Raw genomic sequence first — 23,123 nt, 5'->3', positions numbered from 1 at the left:
ATTCGAACCAAAGAGAACATAGCTGTCGTAACCCTCTTGATCGGCTCAAAAGACAAACTCACTAGGGGGCTTCTTGATCGTATTTGAATCATAGCTTAACCCCTTTTGGGTCCGACTTGGATCGTATTCGAATCAGGGTCGTCAAAAACCTCTCAAGGTCATTTGGGGGCTTCCTGTTCAAACATAGGTCGTATTCGAGCCAAAGAGAACATAGCTGTCGGTACCCTCCTGATTGGCGCAACGCCGAAGCCACTGGGGGCTATATGGTCATATTAGAATCTTAGCTTAACCCCTTTGGTCCAGTTTACTGATCGTATTCGAATCAGAAACCCCCAACCTTTAACTACAAGGTTAATTTATATTGATTACCAACTGTTATTGGTCTTATTTGTTTTATTGGTCTTGTATTGTCTCAATTTAAACAAATCAGCATGGTCTTTTTATCGGCTTAACTGTTTGACAATAAGCCGCCAAGACAATAAACCGAAGCATTAACTTCTCAAAAGGATTGGATCATCAACCTCATCACCCGGATCATAAACCGGTGGTCCAGAGGTAAAAAATATATAGTTATGACTATTATTTAAGAATAGTTGTTTTCTATATTAATCAAAGATTGTTTCAACCTTTGTTATTTTCGCATCTGTTTTCTGTACTATAATATTGGTTGTAAACCGGATGTTCTGACCCATTCGGTACTAAACCACCAAGCCAGTTTTTTCCCTTTTTCTACGGGAACAGAGCTGAAATATTTGAAGGCATAACCATAAATATGATGCATATATTGACATCAAGAAGCAAAGAGTCACATACAGCATCTTATGCACGATGGCATAGGCAGAGTATGTGGTTGTTTTAAACTACATCTATTACAAGGCTCTAAAGAGCCCATGAAGATGATCCTCACTCTTCCCTATCCGGTTCACCTCTCTCTGCTGATTGGAAGATGGGTTTTGACCAGTCAAAACCGTTCACGGCAATAAATTCTGCTTCTTCGCCAATCAGGTCAGGAGGATCAAGTTCTGGAGCAAATGTATGTTCATGAACCGGCGGGGTTAAATCTGTCACTTTGTACGAGGGAGTTGCCATCTTCTTATTTTCCAAATCAAAACCCGGCAAATATTTGTCAAGACTGGTTTCATCTCCAAGAATCGTAGCCTGAGGTCGAACTCCTCTCACACAAGCAATGAAATCATCCTGCTCAAATGGAGACCCGTCTTCCTTCACGGTGGGGTACCCCCTGGCTACATCCGCCAAGTCTAGATCTAGCACCCAGGCTTTGGAGCGGCTCAGGGTAGTCAAAGATCCGGCTCTGGCAAAGGATCGTTTGACTTCTTGGAAACTGGCGGGTAAGATTGACAGCTTTTTCAAGACATCATTGAGCCGGTTGGGTCCTTGATTGGCAGGAGAGATAGCGGCAAGTGCCTGTTGTGCGCCAATGTACAACTGCTCCACTAAGTTGTAGACTGCCTTCAGTTTAGTCACGTTGTCTTGGCTCAGATTCTTGCTTCGCGGGCCTGCACATATTTCGTAAACAAAGGGTCAGCTAGCGGTAAGTATTTCCGGGTGAAAAGAAGGTACAAAAGATCAGTACAGATAGCATAGCAAAAATGGCAGAAACCATCTGAGACACCCGGTCTTTTAATCCGGTCATCTCCGTAGTAACCTCCTCAAGAGCTGCTTCAGCTTGTTCGGCACGTTGTGTCAGCAGCGTCTTCTCTTCAGCCCAGGTTTTCTTCTTGGCAGTAAAGCTGGTTCTCAATTTTTCCATCTCAGCCAGACTTAATTGCAGTTTAGAATCAGCAGACTTGATTTCTGCCTCCTGCACCGCCAGCCGGGTCTTGGCATCAGTTAATTGCGAACCCAATTCAGATAAGGCATTCTACAAAACATAAACAGGCGTGTTAAGGTTTAAATTAAAATTCAAGTGTCAAGATTCAAGTCTCAAGTACTTTGCACTGCAAAACCACTTGACACTTGGGGGATAATGTATGCCAAAACAATTTCTTATGACTCTAATATATTTCAAGTCCCAAGTACCTTACAAAGTAACAACACTTGGCACTTGGGGGCTAATGCATAATACTCAGAAAGTCTATCAAGATTAAGCTATATTACATTATTTATTGGGTTCGGTACTAGACAATTATGAAATTAAAAGTACCGGCTCATTTATGATCAAGTGAACCGACCCTTGGGGACTACAGGAGAACTCTATTCTACTTTATTGGATTTCAGAAAAATCTAAAGGTAAAGTGTTAGCCTATATCATAAGTCTACAGATCATTCAAATTTTATCATAATCTATAGACTTGGGGGCTAGCAGAATATAAGTAAGCCAGAAGAGTTTACCTCATACTTCAGCTGCAACTGCTTGACCATTTCGATTTTTGAGTCACGGCTGGAGTGCACATGGCTGAGATAGCCGGATAATATGTCATTGGCATTCAAATGGCTATAATGAGAGATATCAAATTGCACTCTCTGTCTTTCTAGGGCCTCCTATTTAGCGGTGTGCCGAGCCAGCACGGTCGGGTTCCCCGGCTCAACAAAATGGCTTCCAATGATTAGAACGTCCTGGGAAGACAGTGACGGCGGTGGGGCTCGAGCAGCAGTGGGGTTGGGAGAGGAAGAAGACGAAGAGAGGGAAGAATGAGAAAGACCAGGTCGTGCCTGTTTATAAGGGATATGCAGACATGTAGGCGCGAAGATCAAGGCAGACATAATAATGACAATCCAACTAAACGGACGCCTCGATTCTTGGAAGACATTAAAAGATAAAGATCCGTTGGGGATACGTCATAACAGTTTTTTGTGTTTTTCAGAAGATGATGTCATGGCGGGTCACGGAATTTTTTCCAGAGAGAGGAAGATGGATTTTATCTAAGTACTGAAGATTGACAAAGAACAAAGTTCAAAGTCAACCTCGGGCCTAATGTTGGGAATATAACTACCAGGTAGGACCTGCCCAGGAGGGGCCGGGTCAATCCCAATGGCGGCTTACAAAAGAAGCCCAGTAATATTTGAAGCGACAGCTTATTAAGACCCGTAGAAGGCTTAAAGCCCAGGCGGGTAAAGGCCCAACATTGTAAAACACCATATGTAAACAAAGGCTTGTAAGGAAAGCCATGTAAGAGAAGTCACCGAGCCGGACATGTTTTATGAGCCGGCCGGGACTCTGTAGCCCACCAGGCGTCAACCCGTGTATATAAGGGGACGACCCGTTGGCGGCTTAGGGCAAGAAAACAAGAAATCGATAACCAAGCCGGCGAACTAGCCTCTTGGTGATCAAAACCCCAGCAATATGAACACAACTAGACGTACGCTTTTACCTTCATCGTAAGGGTCCAAACTAGTATAAAATCTCTCGTGTCCTTTGTCCCGATTAATCCCTTTAAGCTTCCTAGTTGCGATGGCCCTACGACTAAGTCCTTTTGCTAGGACATCTGCCATGACAATTCCACGACATGTTACATGTGGAGTCCTATTAGGATTAGGACTAGTCTACCTTCTAATACAAACGGGATACAAGTCCGGGTCTTAACTCCTTGTAAGGTAAATGTTCCTCACGCCTTTCCTCTTAAACCGACCCACCATTAACATAAACCGGCCTTCTCGGCCTTGGGCCTTGTCATCCATCTGTCCCGCCAGCCAGGTTACTAGTGAGTCATAATGTTTAGGCAGTTTGCTTGTAAACCGTCTGGTCAGTGCAGGTCGCCAGTGAATCGCCAAGTCCGGCCGGGTTATACTTCCAGCCGGGTTAGGCCGCAGGGTATATCCCCGACATTAGCCCCCAAGTTTAGCTTATATTTATGCATGGTAAACTTATGCTGCAAAATAAACACAAGAACAAATTTGATAGTTTGTGCTCTGGGTTAGGAATTCTTGTAAACTGGCACCTGATCATCCTTAAGTCCTTGTCATTTCCTCCTTCTTGAAAATCCGGGTCAATAGACCAGCTTCATAATCAATTTTCTTATAGAAGAAATATTGTAAATAAAAAATCCATTTCATTCGGCCTTGAATGCTCTGACTTGACAAAAATATTGGTCTTCAAATATTCAACTGATATTCAGTCGGCTTGAAAATGTAGAACTTGCCAAGCTATGATTTCCAAAATCGCCAGTTATAAAACTGATAATTCTGGGTTATGATTGTTGCCAACACCGGGTTATGATTGTTGCCAATGCCGGTTCATGATTATTGATGACGTCGGGTTATGATTGTTGTAGACACCGGGTCAATCTGGTTTGTTCAAAAGTGAGAATTTGAAGATTTTTCTCCCTTATATCCATATTTCCTATAGCCCCCAAGTCTTGAGCAGAACAAAGTGATGGCTTAAGACTTGCTTCAATATAAATACTGCCACTTAAGAATAAATCCATGTTGTTCATCCCAGTCACTTAGTAAAAAATGAATACTCCATATTATGTAGCCCCCAAGTGCCGGGTTGTCATGCTTGCATCAACTTGGGACTTATAATTGCCTGATGCTCAAAAGACTTCATCCAGTGTAGCCCCCAAGGGCCGGGTCATTATGCAATAATGAGCAGGGACTTTATAAATATAATCATGCTTCATTGAAAATAACATCATATGATGTAAGTCCACCATGGGGCTTGAACCCACCTCCACAAGGTTAAGAGCTTTGTGCTTTACCAACTAAGCAGTAGACCCTTGAATATAATGGATTAAGACTTGTGTACCTTGAATCATTGATAGGAGCAATTGGTAGCCACCAAGGGCCGGCTCATTATGATGTGATGAGTCGGGTATTCAATAAGGTCAAAAAATGATTTGCATTATCCCTCAAGTGTCATGGTGCATGCTTGCAGCGACATGAGACTTATATATTTGATATAATCTCAACATAAATAATGTAGCCCCCAAGTGTCTGGTCGTAAGCCTGCAGCGACTCGGGACTATTCCTTCAATTGTAGAATAAATCATATCCATTGATAATATAATAGCCATTGCACTAAAGCGACTTTGAAAACCTTAATCATATACTGGTTACTGATAACCATAATAAAATCCAGTCATGTTGGCTATTTGAAGATTTGAATAATAGTCCAATGATTTATGAGCACATGATTCCAATGGCACAATCCAAATATATACTGGCAACTTATAATCCCAAGCCAGTCCGGGTTAATAAACACTGGATAATTTATCATCATACTAGCGACTTATATTCAAAAGCCAGGCCGGGTTAATAAACGCCGGTGATTTATAATCATGCTTTATTCAACCAGTAAGGGTGAATCACATCATTGGTTTACCAACTTTTTGCAGTAAGGGTGATAACCCCAATCTTGAGTACTATTAACCCCAATCTTGAGTACCGGGTTTTAAAAACACCGGATTATCCATACATAACACTGGCGACTTATAGTCAAAACCAGACCGGGTCAATAAGTGCCGGACTATAACTGATCATGTACTGACAACTTGTAGTTGAAATCCAAGCCAGGTCAATAAACACCGGTTTATCGTAAGATATTATAAACCTCATCAAAGGAGAAAAAACTTGTCAAATAAAAGCATAAAAAGAACATGCAAGGATTTTCATGGGCTGCCAGGCCCAAAATAGAGGCTTTTCATGGGCAGTCACGCCACTTAGTTAAACCATTTTACAAAGCCTCTTAAGATGGACCTCAATTATTAACCAATCATTGTTTTAACTTTGACAAGTTCAGGGTCTATGAGATTGACTTGTCAAACGTTCGGCGGGTCATACCAGGTTTACCTGGACGGAGTGGCTTACTTAAAGAAGGCAGGATAACCCAGGGTTTTAGGTGAATACACCTGGCTTCCAAGCCTGGCTTGATAGCCTATTACAAGGGTGTAGACTCTTTGTTCTTTGAGAAGCAAAGAGCCCCCGAGCAATATTTTGAGCTATGCTCAACGGGTGCCTATGTTTGAGTTGTGCTGTGCAACAGACTCTCTTTGGCCCCTGATGATAATATTGGCTTGATAGCCGGATTACCAAAGTAACCAGAGCTATGCTCTTATGATAATATTGGCTTGATAGCCGGATTACCGAAGTAACCAGAGATTTGCTCTTATGATAACATTGGCTTGATAGCCAGATCAAGAGCGTAGCAACGCTATGTTCTCTTTGGTGAGTACACCTATTGAGGGAGTCCTGGATTAGGGGGTCTTCGGGCAGCCGGACTATCTCCATTGGCCGGACTATTAGACTATGAAGATACAAGATTGAAGACTTCGTCTCGTGTCCGGATGGGACCCTACTTGGCGTGGAAGGCAAGCTAGGAAATACGTATATGGATATATCCTCCTTTGTAACCGACCTTGTGTAACCCTAGCCCTGTCCGGTGTCTATATAAACCGAAGGGTTTTAGTCCGTACGACAACAATCACAACATACAATCATACCATAGGCTAGCTTCTAGGGTTTAGCCTCTCTGATCTCGTGGTAGATCTACTCTTGTAACACCCATATCCTCAATATTAATCAAGAAGGACGTAGGGTTTTACCTCCATCAAGAGGGCCCGAACCTGGGTAAAACTTCGTGCCCCTTGCCTCCTATTACTATCCGGCCTAGACGCACAGTTCGGGACCCCCTACCCGAGATCCGCCGGTTTTGACACCGACATTGGTGCTTTCATTGAGAGTTCCGCTATGTCGTCGCCACAAGGAAGGATGTCTCGTCCTGTCTTTAAAGACGGCACTATTGCCGAGGGAGCTCTGGCTATCGGCCAAACTCTCGGCTAGGTGGTTTTCATATGACCGCCTATTTGGCCGTTGCACCGATGATGACTTCTCGGGTCATCGAAAGCAATCTTCACATCAACTCAGAACTCGCCGAGAAGTTAGATCCAATGGAGCTCTCTTCCCTGAACAAGCTCTTGGATCGTATCGCCGTCCTAGGACTCGCTACAAACTATGATCAGATTGGGCCTAAACCCGATCTAAGAGAAATTAACTCTCCCCAGGTCACCCATCAAGTTGCAGTGGTGGAAGAACAATGCGGCAAAACTTCATCTATCTTAAGGACTAGCTACGTCCGGATTCCCGATCCCCCCAAACCGGATACCCGCGGAGGGGAGGACGTCACTCAAAGCCTGAACCCAGAATCAGGCAGCGGGCTAGATTTACCAGAGAACATCCAGGAATCCAAGCTTTTGAGTTCGGAAACTCCTTGGCCACTGAGCCTCAGATCGGGTGAGGATTCGGATTCAATTCCACCCACCCACCCAAACATACGCGATCTATACCAAATTAGGCAAGAGCCCGAAGAAACAGTACACCATTACCGGGCCAGATTCCTCCTGGTCAAGAACAGGATAAAGGACTTCCGTGAGGAAGACACAATTTCATTCTTCTGCAATAATTGCACGGACAAGGGAATCCTCAACGCCATAAGTCGTCGCGAAATTACACGCTTTGCCAACTTGGTGTCCATAGTGCGAAAGTACTGTGCGATGGAATGCGCCTGTAAAACCGAAATAAAATTTTGGGATAATCCGGCCCTGAATACAAACCCAGTCCAAAATAAAAGGGTGCATTATCACAATACACCTGGGTTAACTACCAAAAAGCAAAAGCCCTCTATGGGGCAAGGAACCATACTGGAGGGATGGCTCAACAGACCCTACAAAATTCATAGTACAACGGATGCGATACCAACACACAACCTTAGAGCATGCTGGATACTCCGGCTGGTGGCCAAAAGTGGTGAGGATCTACTCCTCCCAAAAACCACAGAGCACCACCCCGAGGACAACAGTACTGTCTTAACGGTCTTCGAGACCTTTGCGTAAAATAAAAGACGGAAGCGAACACTCCGCAGTACGTCCGAAATCTGCCACATAGCAGAAACAAATCCTTGGAGCGACACGGCTATTACCTTCAATGCCAGTGACGAACCTAAATTCCGAACAGCCCGAGTACTAGCCGCACTGGTCCTCAGTCCAATCATGGACGGCTTTCGACTCACCAAGGTACTCATGGACGGCGGCAATGGATTAAACCTCATCTACGAGGAAACTCTTCAAAAGATGGAAATAGACTGGAGCCGCATTAAGCAAAGCAGCACAACCTTTAGAGGAATCATCCCCAGTCGGGAAGCACGCTGCGCCGGAAAAATCACACTAGACGTGGTATTCGGCACGCCGGATAATTACAGGTCCGAAGATATTACATTCCAAGTGGCCCCGTTCAGCAGTGGATACCACACTCTATTAGGGCGGGAGGCGTTTACAATCTTCCAAGCCATACCCCATTACGCGTACATGAAGCTCAAAATGCTCGGGCCCAACGGAATCGTCACTCTTTTTAGTGATCCGGACATAGCACGCCGCGCCGGAAATAAGACAGCTGCACTGGCCCTTGAGGCACTATCTGAAGCCCTAGCAGCCGAAGAACTAACTATGATGTGCTCCATGGTGAACAGGGACAACATGATACTCGATAAAAGATCCAAGTCCACCTCCTTTAAGCCGGCGGACGAAATAGTCAAATCCCAAGTCCATCCAACGGACCCCACAAAAAGAGCTTCCATCGGGGCACAATTAAACCCTGATGTTGACGCCGCACTGCGAGACTTCCTACGCAAGAACTGGGACATTTTTGCCTAGTACCCTTCAGACATGCCAGGAATCACACGCAGGCTGGCTGAACACAGCCTAAATATTCTAAAAGGATTCAAGCCAGTCAAGCAGGCTCTTCGACGTTTCTCCGAGCCTAAAAGACAAGCCATGGGAGAGGAACTAGCCAAGCTATTGGAGGCCGGATTCATCAGAGACATAAAACATCCGGACTGGCTAGCAAACCTGGTGATGGTACCAAAGAAGGACAAATCCTGGCGCTTGTGCGTCGATTTTAAGGACCTTAACAAGGCCTTCCCAAAGGATTCCTTCCTCCTCCCCCGCATCGATCAAATCATCGATGCTACCGCAGGACAGGATTCATTGTGTTTCCTTGACGCATACTCCGGCTACCACCAAATCAAAATGGCAGAGCCAGACCAAGCTGCAACGACATTCATCACACCATACGGCCCATTCTGCTTCAACACAATGCCCTTCGGGCTAAAAAACGCCGGTGCAACATATCAGCGCATGATTCAGACATGCCTGGCAAACCAGATCGGCAAAACAGTGGAGGCATACGTGGATGACGTGGTCATTAAAACCAAGCATGTTGAAACTCTAGTAGACGACTTAAGGCTCACATTCGACAACCTCCGAACATATGACATCAAGCTCAATCCAGAAAAATGCGTCTTCGGCGTACCAGCAGGAAAGCTCCTGGGATTCATTGTCTCCAGTAGAGGTATTGAAGCTAATCCGGCCAAAATCTGAGCATTGTCACAGTTGGCTACCCCAACAGACCTCAAACAAATACAAAAACTAACTGGATGCGTGGAGGCTCTAAGCCGCTTTATCTCCCGCTTGGGAGAAAAGGCATTACCCCCTTTATCGCCTCCTCCGGCGCACCGAACACTTCGAGTGGACGGACGCCGCCACGGCCGGACTCAACGAAATAAAAGCCATGTTGGCAACAAACCCAGTCCTGGCCGCGCCAAACATTGGCGAACCAATGCTATTATACATTGTGGCAACTCATCAAGTGGTAAGCACAGTGCTTGTCGTTGAGCGAGAAGTGGATGGATACAAATTTCCCATTCAAAAGCCGGTTTACTACATGTCCACTGTCCTTACTCCATGCAAATCGCGGTACCCGCATTATCAAAAGATCGCGTACTCGGTATTTATGGCATCCCGGAAGCTGCGACACTACTTTCAAGAGTGTTCGATAATGGTAGCCTCGGAAGTACCACTTAACGATATTATAAACAACCACGACGTGACGGGTCGGATTGCCAAATGGGCCATTGAGCTCCTCCCGTTTGACATAACTTACAAGCCACAGCGAGCTATTAAATCGCAAGTTTTGGCTGACTTCGTCGCTGAATGGACGGAAGACGAACTCCCTAAAGAGTACGGCACATATTCAAACTGGATCATGCACTTCGACGGCTCCAAAATGTTGGCTGGTTTGGGGGCTGGCGTCGTTTTGACGTCCCCAACAGGAGACACCATTCAATACGTACTGCAGATAATGTATACGGACTCCAACAATGCAGCCGAATACGAGGCCCTTCTACATGGTCTCCGGATGGCAGTATCCATGGGCATTCAACGCCTAGAGGTGCGCGGGATTCAAACCTTGCAATATCCCAAATAAATGGAGACTTTGATGCCAAGGATCAAAAAATGGCCGCTTATTGCAATGCCGTCCTAAAAATGTTAGCCCGGTTCGAGGGGCTCGAATTTCACCATGTGGCTCGAGAAAACAATCAGGCGGCGGATATCCTCGCCCGCATTGGCGCAAAACGCGATACATTTTTCTGGAAAGGCTTTTCAAGCCATCCGTAGCATGGGAAGGGGACACCGGTAACAACAGTCCGGACCCGGCCAAAATACCCGATACCGAACTCTCTGACACAATCGGAGGCTCCACCATCGAAATAACACAATCAGCCCACGAAATAATGGCCATTATTGCCCCGTGGACAGAACCATTCCTGGCCTACTTAACTAGACAGGAACTCCCAGAGGACCAAAATGAGGCACGCTGCATAGTGCGGCGATCAAAGGCCTACAGGGTCCACGAGGGAGAATTGTACAAAAAAAGTGCTACCGGAGTCCTTCAACGGTGCATCTCCGAAGAGGAAGGACGGAACCTTTTGGCAGAAATTCATGCTGGACTCGGCGGTCATCACGCCACAGCCCGGGCTCTTATGAGCAAGGCCTTCCGTACAGGATTCTATTGGCCAACGGCCCGGGCAGACGCACATGACTTAGTCCAGCGTTGCGCCGGTTGCCAGCTCTTTGCAAATCAAAGCCATATGCCACCCACCGCCCTCTGAACAATCCCCATTACATGGCCCTTTGCAGTTTGGGGGCTTGACATGGTTGGACCCCTTAAAGGTGGAACCCACAAGAAAAAAATACTTATTGGTCATGGTGGATAAATTCACCAAATGGATAGAGGCCAAACCGGTTAAAACAGCCGAATCCGAATCGGTGATAGATTTCATATCCAGGGTTGTACATCGCTACGGCGTCCCCCACGGCATCATCACTGATAACGGCACGAACTTCACGGCCGACGAGGTAAAACTCTAGTGCAGCAAAATGGGCATCAAGCTCGATTATGCTTCAGTCTACCATCCACAAACGAATGGTCAAGTCGAATGAGCAAATGGTCTTATAATGAGCGGCATTAAACCCAGACTAGTGCGCTCCTTAACAGAGTCTGACACGCACTGGGTAGAGGAGCCCGACTCCGAACTCTGGGGGCTGTGGACCACGCCGAATCGTAGTACCGGATACACACCATTTTTTATGGTGTACGGCGTAGAGGCAGTCCTTCCCTGTGACATAATTCATGACCGACCTCGAGTGCACATGTACTAAGAAAGAGAAGCCGAGCTCGATTGGCAGGACAGTCTGGACACCTTGGAGGAAGAGCGCGACGTAGCCAAAGCCCGTTCCGCATTTTACCAGCAACAGGCTCGCAGATGCCAAAGCAGAGAAGTACGAGCCAAAACTTATAACGTTGGCGAACTAGTTCTCCGGCTGCCAGATAAGAAAAGAACAAGCTAGAGCCCAAATGGGAAGGGCCCTTCATCATCGACCAAGTTCTGACCGGCGGAGCGTACCGACTGCGGGATGCATCGACTAGACGACTCGAGCCGAACCCGTGGAACGCAGCCAGGCTCCGAAGATTCTACGCCTAGCACCGGACTTTATGTTAGTCCCCTCCCTTTGTCCATTTTCTGCATATGCGTCGTCTGTCTTGTTTCCCTTTCTTTCTTTTATTCCTCTAGGCCTTCAAGGGTCACCTTGTGCCTCACTTGTACACCACAGAGGTGCTAGCCGCACTATCTACACCTGGGGGCTTCTTTCATAGAAGCTTAAATTATTTACCTGGGCATCACGCCCAACACATGCATTATACTTCCGCATGTACCTTTTTTCACCATTTATATGCATCTATATGACTTAAGTTTTGGCCAAGATGGGTTTCTTGGCTCTTGTATTTATGCCCTACGTTCTCGTTAATTCGGCTAGGGCATTGTCGGAGTAAATAGCCATGGGTAGCCTATTTGGCCGTTGCACCAATGATGACTTCTCGGGTCATCGAAAGCAATCTTCACATCAACTCAGAACTCGCCGAGAAGTTAGATCCAATGGAGCTCTCTTCCCTGAACAAGCTCTTGGATCGTATCGCCGCCCTAGGACTCGCTACAAACTACGATCAGATTGGGCCTAAACCCGATCTAAGAGAAATTAACTCTCCCCAGGTCACCCATCAAGTTGCAGTGGTGGAAGAACAATGCGGCAAAACTTCATCTATCTTAAGGACTAGCTACGTCCGGATTCCCGATCCCCCCAAACCGGATACCCGCGGAGGGGAGGACGTCACTCAAAGCCTGAACCCAGAATCAGGCAGCGGGCTAGATTTACCAGAGAACATCCAGGAATCCAAGCTTTCGAGTTCGGAAACTCCTTGGCCACTGAGCCTCAGATCGGGTGAGGATTCGGATTCAATTCCACCCACCCACCCAAACATACGCGATCTATACCAAATTAGGCAAGAGCCCGAAGAAACAATACACCATTACCAGGCCAGATTCCTCCTGGTCAAGAACAGGATAAAGGACTTCCGTGAGGAAGACACAATTTCATTCTTCTGCAATAATTGCACAGACAAGGGAATCCTCAACGCCATAAGTCGTCGCGAAATTACACGCTTTGCCAACTTGGTGTCCATAGTGCGAAAGTACTGTGCGATGGAATGCGCCTGTAAAACCGAAATAAAATTTTGGGATAATCCGGCCCTGAATACAAACCCAGTCCAAAATAAAAGGGTGCATTATCACAATACACCTGGGTTAACTACCAAAAAGCAAAAGCCCTCTATGGGGCAAGGAACCGTACTGGAGGGATGGCTCAACAGACCCTACAAAATTCATAGTACAACGGATGCGATACCAACACACAACCTTAGAGCATGCTGGATACTCCGGCAGGTGGCCAAAAGAGGTGAGGATCTACTCCTCCCAAAAACCACAGAGCACCACCCCGAGGACAACATTACTGTCTTAACGGTCTTCGAGACCTTTGCGTAAAATAAAAGACGGAAGCGAACACTCCGCAGTACGTCCGAAATCTGCCACATAGCAGAAACAAATCCTTGGAGCGACACGGCTATTACCTTCAATGCCAGTGACGAACCTAAATTCCGAACAGCCCGAGTACTAGCCGCACTGGTCCTCAGTCCAATCATGGACGGCTTTCGACTCACCAAGGTACTCATGGACGGCGGCAATGGATTAAACCTCATCTACGAGGAAACTCTTCAAAAGATGGAAATAGACTGGAGCCGCATTAAGCAAAGCAGCACAACCTTTAGAGGAATCATCCCCAGTCGGGAAGCACGCTGCGCCGGAAAAATCACACTAGACGTGGTATTCGGCACGCCGGATAATTACAGGTCCGAAGATATTACATTCCAAGTGGCCCCGTTCAGCAGTGGATACCACACTCTATTAGGGCGGGAGGCGTTTACAATCTTCCAAGCCATACCCCATTACGCGTACATGAAGCTCAAAATGCTCGGGCCCAACGGAATCGTCACTCTTTTTAGTGATCCGGACATAGCACGCCGCGCCGGAAATAAGACAGCTGCACTGGCCCTTGAGGCACTATCTGAAGCCCTAGCGGCCGAAGAACTAACTATGCTGTGCTCCATGGTGAACAGGGACAACATGATACTCGATAAAAGATCCAAGTCCACCTCCTTTAAGCCGGCGGACGAAATAGTCAAATCCCAAGTCCATCCAACGGACCCCACAAAAACAGCTTCCATCGGGGCACAATTAAACCCTGATGTTGACGCCGCACTGCGAGACTTCCTACGCAAGAACTGGGACATTTTTGCCTAGTACCCTTCAGACATGCCAGGAATCACACGCAGGCTGGCTGAACACAGCCTAAATATTCTAAAAGGATTCAAGCCAGTCAAGCAGGCTCTTCGACGTTTCTCCGAGCCTAAAAGACAAGCCATGGGAGAGGAACTAGCCAAGCTATTGGAGGCCGGATTCATCAGAGACATAAAACATCCGGACTGGCTAGCAAACCTGGTGATGGTACCAAAGAAGGACAAATCCTGGCGCTTGTGCGTCGATTTTAAGGACCTTAACAAGGCCTTCCCAAAGGATTCCTTCCTCCTCCCCCGCATCGATCAAATCATCGATGCTACCGCAGGACAGGATTCATTGTGTTTCCTTGACGCATACTCCGGCTACCACCAAATCAAAATGGCAGAGCCAGACCAAGCTGCAACGGCATTCATCACACCATACGGCCCATTCTGCTTCAACACAATGCCCTTCGGGCTAAAAAACGCCGGTGCAACATATCAGCGCATGATTCAGACATGCCTGGCAAACCAGATCGGCAAAACAGTGGAGGCATACGTGGATGACATGGTCATTAAAACCAAGCATGTTGAAACTCTAGTAGACGACTTAAGGCTCACATTCGACAACCTCCGAACATATGACATCAAGCTCAATCCAGAAAAATGCGTCTTCGGCGTACCAGCAGGAAAGCTCCTGGGATTCATTGTCTCCAGTAGAGGTATTGAAGCTAATCCGGCCAAAATCTGAGCATTGTCACAGTTGGCTACCCCAACAGACCTCAAACAAATACAAAAACTAACTGGATGCGTGGAGGCTCTAAGCCGCTTTATCTCCCGCTTGGGAGAAAAGGCATTACCCCCTTTATCGCCTCCTCCGGCGCACCGAACACTTCGAGTGGACGGACGCCGCCACGGCCGGACTCAACGAAATAAAAGCCATGTTGGCAACAAACCCAGTCCTGGCCGCGCCAAACATTGGCGAACCAATGCTATTATACATTGTGGCAACTCATCAAGTGGTAAGCACAGTGCTTGTCGTTGAGCGAGAAGTGGATGGATACAAATTTCCCATTCAAAAGCCGGTTTACTACATGTCCACTGTCCTTACTCCATGCAAATCGCGGTACCCGCATTATCAAAAGATAGCGTACGCGGTATTTATGGCATCCCGGAAGCTGCGACACTACTTTCAAGAGTGTTCGATAATGGTAGCCTCGGAAGTACCACTTAACGATATTATAAACAACCGCGACGTGACAGGTCGGATTGCCAAATGGGCCATTGAGCTCCTCCCGTTTGACATAACTTACAAGCCACAGCGAGCTATTAAATCGCAAGTTTTGGCTGACTTCGTCGCTGAATGGACGGAAGACGAACTCCCTAAAGAGTACGGCACATATTCAAACTGGATCATGCACTTCGACGGCTCCAAAATGTTGGCTGGTTTGGGGGCTGGCGTCGTTTTGACGTCCCCAACAGGAGACACCATTCAATACGTACTGCAGATAATGTATACGGACTCCAACAATGCAGCCGAATACGAGGCCCTTCTACATGGTCTCCGGATGGCAGTATCCATGGGCATTCAACGCCTAGAGGTGCGCGGGGATTCAAACCTTGCAATATCCCAAATAAATGGAGACTTTGATGCCAAGGATCAAAAAATGGCCGCTTATTGCAATGCCGTCCTAAAAATGTTAGCCCGGTTCGAGGGGCTCGAATTTCACCATGTGGCTCGAGAAAACAATCAGGCGGCGGATATCCTCGCCCGCATTGGCGCAAAACGCGATACATTTTTCTGGAAAGGCTTTTCAAGCCATCCGTAGCATGGGAAGGGGACACCGGTAACAACAGTCCGGACCCGGCCAAAATACCCGATACCGAACTCTCTGACACAATCGGAGGCTCCACCATCGAAATAACACAATCAGCCCACGAAATAATGGCCATTATTGCCCCGTGGACAGAACCATTCCTGGCCTACTTAACTAGACAGGAACTCCCAGAGGACCAAAATGAGGCACGCTGCATAGTGCGGCGATCAAAGGCCTACAGGGTCCACGAGGGAGAATTGTACAAAAAAAGTGCTACCGGAGTCCTTCAACGGTGCATCTCCGAAGAGGAAGGACGGAACCTTTTGGCAGAAATTCATGCTGGACTCGGCGGTCATCACGCCACAGCCCGGGCTCTTATGAGCAAGGCCTTCCGTACAGGATTCTATTGGCCAACGGCCCGGGCAGACGCACAGGACTTAGTCCAGCGTTGCGCCGGTTGCCAGCTCTTTGCAAATCAAAGCCATATGCCACCTACGGCCCTCTGAACAATCCCCATTACATGGCCCTTTGCAGTTTGGGGGCTTGACATGGTTGGACCCCTTAAAGGTGGAACCCACAAGAAAAAAATACTTATTGGTCATGGTGGATAAATTCACCAAATGGATAGAGGCCAAACCGGTTAAAACAGCCGAATCCGAATCGGTGATAGATTTCATATCCAGGGTTGTACATCGCTACGGCGTCCCCCACGGCATCATCACTGATAACGGCACGAACTTCACGGCCGACGAGGTAAAACTCTAGTGCAGCAAAATGGGCATCAAGCTCGATTATGCTTCAGTCTACCATCCACAAACGAATGGTCAAGTCGAATGAGCAAATGGTCTTATAATGAGCGGCATTAAACCCAGACTAGTGCGCTCCTTAACAGAGTCTGACACGCACTGGGTAGAGGAGCCCGACTCTGAACTCTGGGGGCTGCGGACCACGCCGAATCGTAGTACCGGATACACACCATTTTTTATGGTGTACGGCGTAGAGGCAGTCCTTCCCTGTGACATAATTCATGACCGACCTCGAGTGCACATGTACTAAGAAAGAGAAGCCGAGCTCGATTGGCAGGACAGTCTGGACACCTTGGAGGAAGAGCGCGACGTAGACAAAGCCCGTTCCGCATTTTACCAGCAACAGGCTCACAGATACCAAAGCAGAGAAGTACGAGCCAAAACTTATAACGTTGGCGAACTAGTTCTCCGGCTGCCAGATAAGAAAAGAACAAGCTAGAGCCCAAATGGGAAGGGCCCTTCATCATCGACCAAGTTCTGACCGGCGGAGCGTACCGACTGCGGGATGCATCGACTAGCCGACTCGAGCCGAACCCGTGGAACGCAGCTAGGCTCCGAAGATTCTACGCCTAGCACCGGACTTTATGTTAGTCCCCTCCCTTTGTCCATTTTCTGCATATGCGTCGTCTGTCTTGTTTCCCTTTCTTTCTTTTATTCCTCTAGGCCTTCAAGGGTCACCTTGTGCCTCACTTGTACACCACAGAGGTGCTAGCCGCACTATCTACACCTGGGGGCTTCTTTCACAGAAGCTTAAATTATTTACCTGGGCATCACGCCCAACACATGCATTATACTTCCGCATGTACCTTTTTTCACCATTTATATGCATCGATATGACTTAAGTTTTGGCCAAGATGGGTTGCTTGGCTCTTGTATTTATGCCCTACGTTCTCGTTAATTCGGCTAGGGCATTGTCGGAGTAAATAGCCATGGGTAGCCTAGGCGGCTTCCCCTGGCCCTTCTGAAAAAATTACGAGCCCGTCCGGCTCTTCGGAATCCAAGACGTGGGGCCGCCTTCCCCTTGCTGGCTGTCACCCAAGCCAGCTCGAAGAAGGTGGCCCGACTTTACCCCTCATGAAGAAAACCATGGGAGGCCGACTCGAAGAAGCCGGCTCCAAGATGCCGACTCCAAGAAACCGGCCATGAGGAGGCCGACTCCAAGAAGCCGGCTCCCATAAAGCGGTCGAGACCATACCCTCAAAGTTTGCATCCACCTAGCGGCGATGAGATGGGGCGTGGCTACAGTAAAGCCTGCCACCCCCGAATCCCGGAGCACGCCTGGCACAATGCGCCGTACGGAGTGGCCATGACCCGTCCGACGCGGCACTGTTGCCATGTTGACCCTGATGTCATCCACGATGGGCTACCAGTATGGCCCACGGGCGGTGGGCCCCTTCGGGCAGAGAAACACCCGAAGGAGGCCTGGCCTCCCCCAGTCAGCCCGAGACAGGGCCGGCTCCCCGCAGCCGGCTCGCTTCCCCCCTCGAAGAAGACGCCCCATTAAGGAGACAAGACACGGTAAGGCTACGGTAATCGCCCGCCGGACGGCGGCACTGTAGCCACGCTTACCTCGACGAAGCCCTCGTCATCAGGATGAGGCAATAGTAACCAGCCATCGACAAGACCCTTGGCAGTGGGGCCTGCCTGTTGCCAAGGAGTTGGTAGCCGGCGGGACCCACCAGCCGGTGGGCCCCAGCAGTCGGCGCAGAAGCCGGTGAGTGCGGTCACAGACGGCTGGGCCCCGCGTCCAGTCGGATTACCATTGTACCCCCGGGGGGTAGGCCTATATAAACCCCCCGGGGCACCCATGCAAAGGGTTCGACCCTCAGCTAAATTTAGACACGCACAAGGAGGAGAAGCAAGCCAGCCGTGCCCTTCTTCCCCCTCCCACCGAACAGCTCAAGGAGCATTGTGTAGCTACTTGTTCATCTAGTGATCATGCGGAGACCCCGCAGAGCAGCAGTAGGGGTGTTATCTCCACGGAGAGCCCCGAAGCTGGGTAAGATTCGCCGGCGTGCATGTCTTCGCCTCCTCCCGTTTCCAGGCATCGGCAACGTCTTACTGGTTCCCACAATGATAAGCCACCCGTTGGCATATGTCGCACCTACCACCCGACAGGCATAAGGGGAGCACCTCTGCGATTGTTACCGCCGGGTCAGCCGGACGTGTACCTTAGACTGGATGAAGCCGAAAGCTAGCGTTCTTAAGAGAATATTCGGTTGGTGAACAAAAGATGACTTTTATTTATTAACCATATCTGCCCCCAGACGTTTTTACTGTGCTTCTTGTCACAGTCTGGACATGCACTTTAGGGCATGCCTACCCAGGGAAAGGAAACCTTAACAGAACTATTCTCTCTGGAAGATGTTTCTTACTACCCATGTAATATAACATAACTCGTTGGGCACTTGTCTGATAAAGCACTAATGACCCCTACGCCTAGTCTCCACGCATGCCCCAGTTCTTATATAACCGAGAGGGTATTCGGATACACTCCGGACTGTCAGGTCCCGAGGTTGAAGCGAAAAGGTCCGCCATGACGAACGATCTACAATCCGGCTAGAAGGCATCATATATGTCACTTTACAATTACATAGTCAATTTGACTGGTTGAATTCCTCTTCAATGCCATCCAATAGGCTGTCTAGTCTACAGTCCTGTTGGGAATACTTTGTGGCCAATTCGACTTGGCCGTACACTAAATTCATAGGGATCTCCTTGCCATCAAGCCCCACAGGTCTGACTTCGGCCATGTGGTTTGGGTCAACCTTCATGTACTGTGTCTTCACCATCGCCCAAGCTTCCCAGGCGCCCTGATGGCAGGCCGATATCTTCCATAATCGGAAGCGTCACCGTGCTCCCTTCAACTTTTCTGCAAGCTCTCCAAGGCCTTCGGGTATGGAGACGGACGGCCACAAGGCCTGGGCAACGCCTTGCATCACCTGCCGAACTCGTTCGTGCAACTGTGCGAGCTCGGGAAGAAGATCACCCGTCGAACTAGGCATCTCCTCGGCAGGACGACCTGTTAACATACCTACAGACATAACTCTGTCAGCCAGCTTCCTCGCCGAACTCTTTTTCAAAGTTCGTTCAAGCACTTACTAAATATGCCGCGTCGAACCATCGATTCTCCTTAACAGAGTCCGACAGTTGGGCACGAACATCTTTCAGTTCCATGCCCAGCTTGGTGTTGGCATCTTGGAGATCATTCTTCTCCTGCCTCACCCTTGTAAGCACGCTCTCACCAGCCTTCAGCTGGCGTATGAGCTGTTGCTTATCCGGATTCACTCCAACGTCATCTGCAATTTTATCGTCAGATCGGCATGTAAAGCTGCATTCTAATGTGATACTTATCATATGATGGATATGTTACCAGAGGGGGTCTCTTTGGGCTCCCCTGCTGTGGCCAGTGCAGCCTGAAGTTGGGCTTTGCACTCTTCCAGCTCCTGGGACAGTTGAGTATTCTTTTCTGTAAGAACCTACATAACAAATGATCCTTAAATCGGTTATCCTAACTGTTTCAAGTCTCAGGGGCTACTGATATATATAATCATCAAATTTTCTCACCCCTATGTCTTTTATATACTGCTCCATGGCTCTGGCTAGACCATTTTGAGCGGCATGGAGGTGCGCGTCTCCCGAGTTGAAGGCATCCAATGCCTCTGGGGAGAAACAAGCGTCACGAGAACAGTCCGCCGACGCCTGTGGTTCATGGAACTTTCCACCTTGGCATGGGTGGCGGACAGTCTATCCGTATCCTCTATCGGAGGAGCACCCGGCGCATGCCTTGTACTCGTTCCCACCTCTGAGTCCGGCCTTGGAGCCTGGCTTGTGGAGGCGTGATTGGTAGCCTCTCCGGGTATAGTCTGGCGAGCACTCTTTTTCTTGAAAAGAAGGCATGGGCGTTAGTATGCCTCTGTAAATAATGTCTTGTAATAACGACGGCGCGCCATACCGCTGTGCCAGTGCCTCAATCTGGACTGCGGATCTTTTCAGCCTGCCTGGCCTAGCGGCCCCTTGTTGGCTAGTTGCCACGGGCTCGGCCTTCTGCCCCGAGGACCTCCCCTGCAAAACACGGTTGTTATACAGCAATAAAAAAGAGCACAAGGACGGATCCCTTTTTAAGTGTTGGGACTTCAGTCTCAGTCACCTGTGAGGCTGGAACTAGCCCAGGGTAATCAGCCGTAATGGCCACCAACGTATTGTCATTACTCCCTTGGTAAAATACCCCGTCGATCAGCTCCACGGATATGTCCGGATCCTCCTGGGAGGCCAGGTCAAGGGACCGTCCAGGGTCCTCGGGCTGTGGAGGAGGGCTGTTTATCTCCTTTACTGCCTAGCACAGCTCCTGCGATGAAATCGCTAGAATGAATACTTGAACTTTGGGAATACGAAACGGATGGGCGAGAAAAAAATCTCTGCTTACCCAGCTCGGAGGATTGTACATGGAGAATCCGCCCTGCGGGTTGACACGGAGGAATTCCTCCTCTTCTCCCTTGTACAAAGTGGACAAGATCTTTACTAGATCAGCAGCCGATCCCGGCCCTTTGCGGCCGTAGCGGGTGGCGTCATCCTCCCCGTTGAAATCCCACATGGTCATACTAGAGCGGCTTCACCCCCTGCATAATGCATATAGCCATGACCTCGATCATGGTCAATCCGGATCAAGCTAAAGAGCTTATCCGGCTCATCAGATAAAGAATATCCCGGTCGTTTTCCTCCAGGGGCTCCGTGGACGCCAGGTCTGGCGCTTCTTCAAAGGGGCGTTTTCAAACTCAGGAAGGCCGATCCGAATATGGTCCGGAAGGGGGAAATCTTCTATATAAAACCACTCTGAAGGCTAGTCTTCGAACGTTTTCTTCGGGGTCCTGGATAGCTATCCGGTCCCAGCGATACGCCACACTTCGGCTCTGCCCACTTGATATATTGATCCCTTCTTAGAACGGGGCACAAGGCAGAACAACTTCTTCCACAGAGCGAAATGAGCCTCATAGCCCAAAAATAACTCGCAAAGGGCTACGAATCCCGCGATATGCACCAGGGAGGCGTGCGTAAGGTTGTGCAGCTGGAGGCCATAGAACTCCAGAAGCCCTCTGAGAAACGGATGGATTGGGAATCCGAGCCCTCTTACCAGATAAGGGACAAGGCATACCCGCTCTCCCTTGGAGGGATTGGGATGGCTCTCCGCTTGCTCTCCGCCATTATAAGTGGCAAGCCCGGCTCAAACCGGGACCAGGTACGCTAGGGGAAGAAATCCCTTGGACTGAAGCATCACCAATTTGCTGTGCGGGATGGAAAATCTCTCCCAATCTCCAGGCTTGGAACTAGGGGTGCGAGAGGAGGAGCTGCGTCGACTGACCATGGTGGAATGGATCTCTGTCGGGTACGCTATGATGAAGACTCGGCAAGGGAGGATGATGTGATTTGGATCTTAATCCTCGTCTTTTTAAATAGGCGGCTCATTTACATAGCTAGGGGGGTAAATGTGAAAACACCCTGGCTCTTCACATTCGCTCGACACGTGGAAAGTAGCCATTATTTGGCATAGAAGCCAAGAAGTACAAACCATCACAAAGAACCGGACATTATTTCGATAGGTACACATAATTTGAAGAGGAACCTGCCTTGCAATGCCGAAGATAATACTGCCCACTGGACTCGTCGTCATTGAAGCCAGGTTCGGGGGCTACTGAGGGAGTCTTGGATTAGGGGGTCTCCAGACAGCCGGACTATCTCTATTGGCCGGACTATTAGACTATGAAGATACAAGATTGAAGACTTCGTCTCGTGTCCGGATGGGACTCTACTTGGCGTGGAAGGCAAGCTAGGAAACACGTATATGGATATCTCCTCCTTTGTAACCGACCTTGTGTAACCCTAGCCCTCTCCGGTGTCTATATAAACCGAAGGGTTTTAGTCCGTAGGACAACAATCACAACATACAATCATACCATAGGCTAGCTTCTATGGTTTAGCCTCTCTGATCTCGTGGTAGATCTACTCTTGTAACACCCATATCATCAATATTAATCAAGCAGGATGCAGGGTTTTACCTCCATCAAGAGGGCCCGAACCTGGGTAAAACTTCATGTCCCTTCTGTCCTGTTACCATTCGGCCCAGACGCACAGTTCGGGACCCCCTACCCAAGATCCACCGGTTTTGACACCGACACCTATGTTTGAACAGGAAGCCCCCAAGTGATCAATAATATGATAAACCAATAAGGCATGATACCCATGTTTGAACCATGCATCATGGCAACAGGTCCTCTTCGGCAACCTTTAACTTTTTGCAAGAGATAAATTCTTCTTGAACCGGGAGTTTGAACCGGATATTGAGGCTTCAAAGCTGTATGGGAGACATCTTTTCATTGAACCGGATTTTAAACTGGAATCTTCATTTTCAGCTGGAAATTTTCTGATGGCCTTTAAACTTGAACTTGCGAGAAATTCATTCTTTTTGAACCGGAAATTCTTAAACCGGATTTGAGAGCTTCAGAGCTCTGTGGGAGACAGATTTCCCTTGAACCGGATTGTAAAC

Source organism: Triticum aestivum, chromosome 6A, assembly GCF_018294505.1.
Source record: "Triticum aestivum cultivar Chinese Spring chromosome 6A, IWGSC CS RefSeq v2.1, whole genome shotgun sequence".
NCBI classification, from domain to species: domain Eukaryota; kingdom Viridiplantae; phylum Streptophyta; class Magnoliopsida; order Poales; family Poaceae; genus Triticum; species Triticum aestivum.
Note: the sequence above shows the minus strand (reverse complement) of the source record.